Genomic DNA, 9,105 nt, shown 5'->3' with positions numbered 1-9,105 from the left:
TGGATGTTTGTGTCTCGAGATGTAAAGCTTTAGGAGCTTAGTTAAAATACCTTTTGTCATGCACTGGTGGCGCATTTTCCTGCCCCTTATTTACAAGGATATGTAAAGCAACCCTGTGGGGCTTTCCGTGTCCTTGTAAATACGCCTCCCTTTTCACACAGCACTTTGCGTTTAAGGGGCGTTCCATGGATGGTGCTGTGGGTGTTCCCACACAACACCCATGGATTCTGCCACATTCTCAGATTTATGAGAAATCATATTAAAGAACTCTTTCATGAACCAATCAATTTACTTTGGCTTTTTGAAAGCTTCCTTTCGGAGCTTCTTTACTTCAGCTTTGATGATTCTGTTCCTCATCCTCTTGGCCTTTAATGGCGCGGTAGCGATCAAAATTTGTCATCTTGGCTTTCTTATCTCTGGCATCAATCATCTTTGTCCATCTTGTTTGAGCCCATTTTTCATTTACATTTCGTTCTCCCAGGCACGTCTTACACACTTCTCACAAGTGCTGTGGGGAAACTTGAGCACAAAGTCAGTAAGCTCCATGCACTTGAAGGGCATAGCTTCCCTGCATGTGGGCCAAAAGAGATGAAGGCAACCCGGCCAACCTGTACATAACGCTTGGAAACCATGGTGGTGGTCCACGGACAGATTGGCTGAGAAATCGTAAATCTGGGAATGCGTCAAAATGCTATGCAGGGGAAGCGCAACAAGGAGAATGTTTTTAATTTCTCCTAATTTTTTCCTCTTTCTATGCGTGCTGCATTATGCATTATGCATAGAAAGAAAGAGGAAACCTGGGGCGGAGCTTGACAGCAACCATGGCGGACGCGTGAGCTCGCTGCTCCGTATCGCAGCACACATTATCCTTCAGTGATCCGACACCAGCGGTGTAAATTTGGCGAGATCGAGGCCCTCCTGCTCCGCTGACCGCGAGGGCTTGCTCCGGTGGCTGAAAGAGGCAGCTCTGGACAATTACAGGCGGCAGAGGGGGAAGACACGATCGGCAGCTGAGGGGGCCGAGAAGCCGCAGCCTGGAGTGTTGCATAGCCCGGTCTGGTGACTGTGCATGCGGCCATCGCGGGTGCGCACATCCGCGGTGGGCTGGCTGGAGACCTGCACTTACCCGACTGCTCACTGAGGGGTGAAGCGGATCGCCCCCCCCCCACCCCAGCTATCCTGCCACCTCCCGAAGTGGCGAGAAGTGCCTGGTGTCAAGCTGCTCCTGGGGCCTGCAATTGAGAGAGCCTGAACAGCCCTGAGGCGTGACGAGGCCGGGCGAGGCCTGTCCAGAGAGTGATCCCACAAGGAGGCAAGCCACGGAGGCGGTGGCGGTTCCCCCCCACCCCACGCGCACGGCGGATTGGAGGCAAGTGCAACATATCGCCTATGTGGCGGGGGCCCCGCGCTGACACGCAGAGTGTAAATGAGGCAGCCTTACTGATCCCCCCATTAACTGTGCAATAAGCACCGGCTGACTCACCCGGGCATTGCCAACCACCACAGCTCAACACAGTAAGCGACAGTCACCCACGCTGTATGTACCTGCAAGGGGGAGGTCTGCCATTGTACCTGCCTATTCCAGCCTGAGTCACCCACCCTTGTGTGGGAGGTGGTAAAAGAGGAGCCTGCAGCAACGGTGACACTGAGCGGGGTCCTCCCCATAACGGGCAGAACCGGTCTGCGCACCGAGAAGCACAGAGGATACGGAGGCGGAGCAGTGGCCTGCATAGCTACCGACGGAGATACATCTACTGTTCACAATACTGGAAGGTGTTGGGAGCTGTGGGGAGTCTGATATCCGCTATCTTAGCACAAACGGAATGCTCCTTATTGGCGGTTCTCCTGGTGCTCCACGACATCGGCCAGTGCCATGGTGAAAGGAGACAGGACCCAAACCAAACTCGCCTTTGAACAGCGCAGCTCCAAATTGCTGGAAGCTAAGGGTGCGGAAAAAACCCCCTCGGCTGAGGGAGCGGGCACTACTGAATATTCTGATATCAAAACGATGCTCTTGGCCATGGAAAAAAGTCTACAGAGTACCATGACGTCCATGGGAACCAAGATCGACGCCCTGACATACAGGATGGACCGCATGGCAGAGCGCGTCGACAATCACGCTGAAAGGCTAGATATGTCTGAAAGTCGGCTCACAGAGGTCGAGGAAGCTCAAACAGAACTGGACACTGATAATAAAAAGATTGAGAGGCTCATGCAAACCCTGCAGGAGAAAACAGAGGACTTGGAGGCCCACTCTCGTCGCTCTAACCTACGCATAACGGGCCTTCCGGAGACGACGCAGACGGGAAACATGGAAAAGTTTGTGGAAAAGCTCCTAACCACACTCCTAGGCGACAATGTCTTCTCACCCATGTTCATCATAGAGCGTGCACATAGATCGCTGGGCCCTCGCCCACATCCGGGGGCCTGGCCCTATCATTGCAAAGCTTCTTAATTACAGGGATAGAGACGTGGCGCTAAGACTGGCTAGAGACAAGAAGTCGCTACAATACGAGGGTTCGGAAATTTCAATATACCCGGACTTTACCGCAAGGGTACAGGAGGCTGGCAGGCACTTTGCACTTTTCAAGCGACAGCTACGTGAACTGGGCCTGGATTATGCCATGCTCTATCCCGCAAAGCTACGCGTCAACCGACAGGGTCACTCTCATCTTTTTACAGACCCCAAGGTGATGCAACAGGCTCTGAAGGGTTGGTCTAGGGATCATCGCAGAGACGCCAACCAAACATTGGAGTGTGAGGAATCAAACAACCAGCTGGGCGAACAGGATTAACCCATAGCGACATTGAGAATGACTTGAGACTATGGCGCAACGAGGATGCAACGTGAGGAACTACCTGCTGCGGAGGAGACTACTCTGTCAGCCTAGCCCTCGGAATCTCTGCCACTGATCCATGGCTGAATCGCAGGACCTGAGTATAGCGGCCCCGGACATATTCATCTGGACTAAAGTCATCCGACACAGTTGGTATGTAGCGGTGGACGGTGGGACGGTCTCGCCCTACACCTCAATAGATATTGCGGGATCTAAGAGCGCAGGGGAGGCGGGGGTGGGCATAGTGCTGGTGGCACTGTGCCATCTACCGCATACACAGACTATTATGGACACTGTTAAGAACTACTGCTGATGTATATCACAAGGTGCTGCTGCGCATGGGGTGGGAAACCTTACAGGCGAAGTAGCCTTACTACATACTTGTTGCCTGACAACCTTGGCCCCAGCGTGCAATGCACCCCCTTCTATGATACACGGGAGTCCGCATAGTTTGGACTATGGGGATGGGGGAGGAGGGGAGGGAGGTATTCCGGCAAGGCCTTGTTGGGGGTGGTCTGCTGTGGGAGGGGGGGGGTCGGTATTGTAATTATGTTTGCAAGTTACACAAATTGAGTGGGGGGGATGTCTACCTAATTAGAATACACACGCAAGTCAAGTCAGCCACACACGGATTTACTGCTAATATACAATCCCATTATAAGTACGATGGCTAGTACACATCAACAAGGGCATTAAGACGCTCCTTCATTGTTCCGTGCTCTCAGTTGGAATGTAAGAGGGCTGAATGACTACCGCAAGGTGAGGAAAGTGCTTAGCTATCTCCAAAGACAACACGTTGATATTGCGCTCTTACAGGAGACACACCTGCCACTGACCAGTAGAATGCTCGGTAGTAGGGGGCTAGTGGGTAATATTGTTGCTGCAGGCTTCACGACTCATGCTAGGGGTGTGTTTACATGGGTGAACCCTGGGGCGAAGCTTACTCTGACCCCCCTGAGAGCGGACCCAGAGGGACGATTTGTGAGCACACATTGTAAGGGACGAGGGTTAGACTTTGTCATAGTAAATGTATATGGCCCTAATTATGATTCTCCCGACTTTTATCAGACACTGGCAAACATAGTTCACGACTACGACACCATGCACATCCTGTGGGGCGGGGATTTTAACTTGGTATTTGACCCGGCATTGGACAGATCGGCTGGCCCTCCACGCAGACCTTCAGCTGCTGCCCAGCTCCTGAACACTTTGCTCACTAGTCTAGATCTGGAGGATGTCTGGAGGTACAGACATAGCGCCCCAGGGGATACACCCACTATTCTGCCAACCATGACATTCATACTAGAATCAACTATTGGCTGGCATCCTCAACGATGATAGGCCATGTAAGGGAATGTAAGGTCCTTCCGCGCACTTTATCGGACCACTCGCCGCTTCTGTTGACTCTGGAAACCCCGGTCAGGACGATTCCCCCATTCACTTGGCGATTTCCCCCTTATTCGCTCCTTCACCTGTTATTTCGAGGGGAGCAATAGAGGTTTTCTTTCGAGACCAATGTAGGCTCAGTGGACGATTTTCACATGGTGTGGGAGGCCTTTAAGGTCTACATAAGAGTCATAGCCATATCTAAGCATTCCAGTGTCCTGAAGTCCATAAGACAGAGGCTGGCGGCGATAGAGCTACAGCTCTCGACTCTTGAGGAAAGACAACTAAGGCAACCGGACCCTGCAGTTGCGGAAGAGATGAAGTCCCTTATAGCGGAATTTAATGAGGAAGCAGAGAGGGAGGTTAAACATATGGGCAAATACGCTACAGCCCGAACCTATGGCGAGGGGGAGAGGCCTAGCTCAGTCCTCGCGAGAATATTGAAGGGCAGGAGGGGGAAGCCCCTGGTAACGGAATTGAGAACTGCAAGTGGCCAGACCACCACAGACGAAACAGAAATAGCTGACACGTTCAGAGGTCTCTCTCAGAGGACATCTCCGAATACTTCGAACACCTAGATATACCTATGCTTACCAATACACAGGGAATTTCTTATGCTGCCAATAGAGAAAGAAGAAATGTGGAGGCACTAGCTTCTATGAGGTCGGGAAGTGCGCCGGGAATAGACGGCCTAACTGTTGAATTTTACAAGGCTTTCCAGGATCATCTGATCCCACACATATCCGCACTATTTGATAACATATGTGTGGAGGGGAACATGTCTCAGACCATGAGAGAAGCGCTGATAGTCACTATACTAAAGCCAGGAAAGCCACACGACGAATGCAGCTCCTACAGGCCGCTTTCTCTACTAAACGTAGATACTAAGTTGTACGCTAAGGTACTAGCGACTCGTTTGGCACTCTTGGCTCCCAAGCTAGTGGCACCAGAGCAAGCTGGGTTTATTCCAAGCAGGAACTTAACTTACAATATCCGTACGATCTTGGACACGATGCAACATGTCAAACAGGATACAAGAGCAATCGCAGTATTTCTGGACATGAAAAAAGCATTTGACTCGGTGGAGTGGCAGTTCCTACGTCAGGTGCTGCAGAGGTTGGGCTTGGGCTCATCCTTTCTTCAAATGATAGGGGCTCTTTATAATAAACCCTCGGTCAGGGTGCGAGCTGGTAACCTAGTCACAAATCTGTTTCTCATTTGCAGAGGCACTCGACAGGGCTGCCCCTCTCCCCGCTGCTATACGCTTTAGTGGCGGAACCTCTGGCCTGCGCACTGAGGGAATATCATGGCACTGAGGGTATTCGATTCCCTACATATAAAATAGTTGTTTTAATGTACGCGGACAACACTCTGCTGTATGTCCACGACCCCGAAAGCAATCTTGCACCAATGCTTAGGGAGGTTGTCCACTTTGGTGCCCTTTACGGACTGAGGGTAAACTTGGCAAAATCGATTGCCTTTCCTCTTACCCCAGTAACTCGAGAGTTTGCCATGGAGTACCCACTCCAGTGGACTGAAGACCCGATTAGATACCTGGGAGTGCGTCTTCACCCGGACCCAGATCTTCTACTTCGTGAAAACTATGGAGTAGCGATTAGCAAACTAGAGGATGATGTCGCCAACTGGAGCAGAATTCCCCTATCCCTCATGGGGCGCATTGCCATAATGAAAATGGTGGTATTGCCAAAACTCTTATTCTTATTCAACGCTATCCCGATCGTGCTGTCTAAGGCTTTTTTTCAAGGATTGACCCAGCTTATGGCCAGCCTGGCCTGGGCTGGCAAGCAACCCATGGTTAGATGGACGCTACTTACGCTGCCGAATGAAATGGGGGTCTAGGAGCTCCAGACTTCGAGATTTACTATAGAGTGGCCCAAGCCTCTAACCTACACACATGGATACACGGGGACAGGCTCATACCTCATGTGGGTATGGAACAGCTGTTTGCTGAGCCGCTCCTGCTTCCGGCCACGGTATTCCGGCCAATGGATTGCAGGACTGGGATCCTGGACTCTCTCAGGCCACCAAACATGCGTGGCACTCACTGCTACACAAACAGGGTGGAGCATTATTATACTCGCCGATTATGCCAGTGGAATGGACATTGTGGCTTCCCCCTATCTGTGAGAGGGGCGTTTCCCGAGCGGTGCATCAGCTTGGTATCCAACGAACGGGCGATTTCTTCGAGGAAGGTACAGTTAAATCCTGGCAACAGGTGGCGGGAGACAGGCGAGACCTATCCTTAATTCTGCGGTTCCAGTATCCCAGAGTCCGCAGTGCGTTTTTGGAACTATTAGGACCGGACCTCGCAGAACCACCGGAATTCCCAGAGCTTACTTACGTAATTAAAACTGCTGACCAACCTATACAGGATTGCGCTGTCACATAGAGAGCACCAGCTCATGAAGGCCAGGGTTGCTTGGCAGAGAGACCTCCAAACTACCATAGAAGACGACATGTGGCGCTATTGCTGTGTCAACACAAAAAGGGTCTCCCTAAACGGGAAGCATAGACTGATTCATTTTAAATTCCTCCATAGGGTATATTACACCCCGGAGAGGCTGCAAAGATATGGCTTGCGACAGTTGGTGGAATGCGAAAGATGCCGTGAACCGTTGGCTGATTTCTTCCATCTGGCGTGGAGCTGCCCTGGTATACAGGCTTATTGGGAAAAAAAATTCACTGAAATTAGCAAAATTCTGGAAGTAGAGCTCACTCCTGACCCGGGGCTGGCACTTATTGGCCATTCCAGACCACTCCAGGTTGCGATTCGGAGACTAGCGGACATTGGGATGCTAATCGCACGTCGGGTGGGGGTGCTCTGCTGGATGAGAGGGCCTCTCCCTACTGTGGCACGGTGGAGGCGAGACATGCTCTACTGCAGCACCCAAACTGAACACTATAGCGAGCTTCTACCCCCTACTAGCCGTCCAAAAGATTTTTGGGGTCTATATCAGTCATACCTAGGTGGTACAGCCCAAGAGGAAGCTTCTGATCCAGTGAATATAATGACTGCGCCCCAAACAATCGCTGATGAGGAAGCGGAGTAACAGGCAGCTGAGGGACTGGGTATCCTTTGGACTGCGGGGCACACAGGACGCTAGCTCAGAAATAGCATGTCGTGCGGGGACGGATGATTGCTGGTGAGACTGCATGTGGGACGATAGCACTGCGAGATGCAATTCCCGCCATACAGGGGAATCCAGAGGAATGTGTGTGAGCGGATCTCTGGCTGAATCTTAACAATCTGTAGGCAAATTATTGAACTGTGTGTTGTATTGTGGAGGGTGGGGGGGGGGTTCTGTTTGCACAAGCAAATGACTATGCTGACTTTAGAAGCAAATAGCCAGAAGTTCTACGTTCTCCCTAAGGCGATGGTTAGGACACTGGTGAAAGTAGGAAACCCTACCAAATCACTGCCATGAAAAGATCATCACTTTCCCTGAGTTGGCGTTAATCTACAGACGATCCTCTCTTTATTTACACGCTGCCGGACCTCAGGGTTGTCGGCTGAAGAGCTGTGTTAATTATATAGTGTTAAACATAAGTCATATTCATCGCATCCGGCCTCAGGGTTGTAGGCTCATAGCTGTGTATTGTCTTGATTGATGTGCAAATAAAGGTTTTTGAAACTTAAAAAAAAGAAAGAAAGAAAAAAAAAAGAAAGAAAGAGGAAACCTCCTCTCATGATGTTTTTGTGTAGGAAGGTTTCTCTTCCTGCACAAAAACAATCATTCCCGCAATGCATGGTGCAAGGGTGCCTGCATCGGCGGATGGCAGCCAATTGTGCGCCAGCGCAGGGGAAGGCACAGGGAAACGTCATATCATTGTAAATATGATGCATCCCTGTGCTTTAAAAGTGGCGCAGTAAAATGGCTACTGGCACCACACTGATTTGCTTCCTTGTAAATAAGGCCCTTAGATACTACCATGCACACACACAGTCGAGGCCAGACCTTTTGGGTTTGCCAATATTTGCTTAGATATCAACGCAATGGCAAAGAAGTCTATTAAAGAATTCCTACTGTTAAAATTCTTGTTAAATTCAAGCAATAACGGAGTAAAGAATAGATAGGTTCCAATTAATCTGTTACTAGCTTGATGGATTGAGAATCGTAGAAAACAAAGATTTAGCGCCATACTTTAGCACCATTTTAGATATGTGGACACATTTTACGCTAAAAGAAAAAATATAAAAACACAAGTGTCATAAACAACAGCTTTTTGCGTGCTGGTCATAGTTCCCGCACTCCCACGCTTACATTTTGCCACTTGGAGTAACAGCTTAATTTTAGGAATTTCACAAAACAAGCAAAGCACAAAATTCCTGAAACTACATAAGATTACACCAGCATAACAGAAAGTTCACATCCTACATTCCAGAGAAAACAGGTTTTATTATCAGCCACAATTGATATCTTATCCCAGTGCTAGAAAGCTTTGCTTTACTCTGAAACTTTCTTAAAACTTTAATTTAGTTAATAGGAACTGGGGCCTTAATTGTTAATGAACTTAGGTGCATATTTACTAGAAAATGATGCAGCGTGGCACACCGCAAGCCATCTTGCAGCGCTGAGCTGCGTCATTAGGAAAGTGCAGGGATGCGTCGTATTTACAGCATTACGAACCATCCCTGTGCTTTCCTATGTGTTGGCGCACAATTGGCTAACGCAGAGGTACCTGCATTAGACTGAAAGAACACCTTCCTGCACATAAACAATCATTCATGGTGTTTTCTTTCTTCTATGTGTGCTGCAGAAAGCAGCTCACGTAGAAAGAGCAAAAAACGAGGAGAATTAAAGGTATTTCTCCTCGTTGCTCCACTTTTACTCCTTCCCTGGGAAAGCGTAGGAATCTGGCG

General features: G+C 49.7%; 1 pseudogene; it reads right to left on the bottom strand.

Annotated features, from left to right (window-relative positions):
- Positions 1–288: 288 nt before the first annotated feature.
- Positions 289–632, bottom strand: LOC147707926 (large ribosomal subunit protein eL14 pseudogene; annotated as a pseudogene).
- Positions 633–9,105: the final 8,473 nt, after the last annotated feature.

Source organism: Lissotriton vulgaris, chromosome 6 (assembly GCF_964263255.1).
Source record: "Lissotriton vulgaris chromosome 6, aLisVul1.2, whole genome shotgun sequence".
Taxonomy (NCBI): Eukaryota; Metazoa; Chordata; class Amphibia; order Caudata; family Salamandridae; genus Lissotriton; species Lissotriton vulgaris.
The sequence above is the reverse complement of the archived record's forward strand: the minus strand, read 5'-3'. Positions and strand labels throughout refer to the sequence as shown.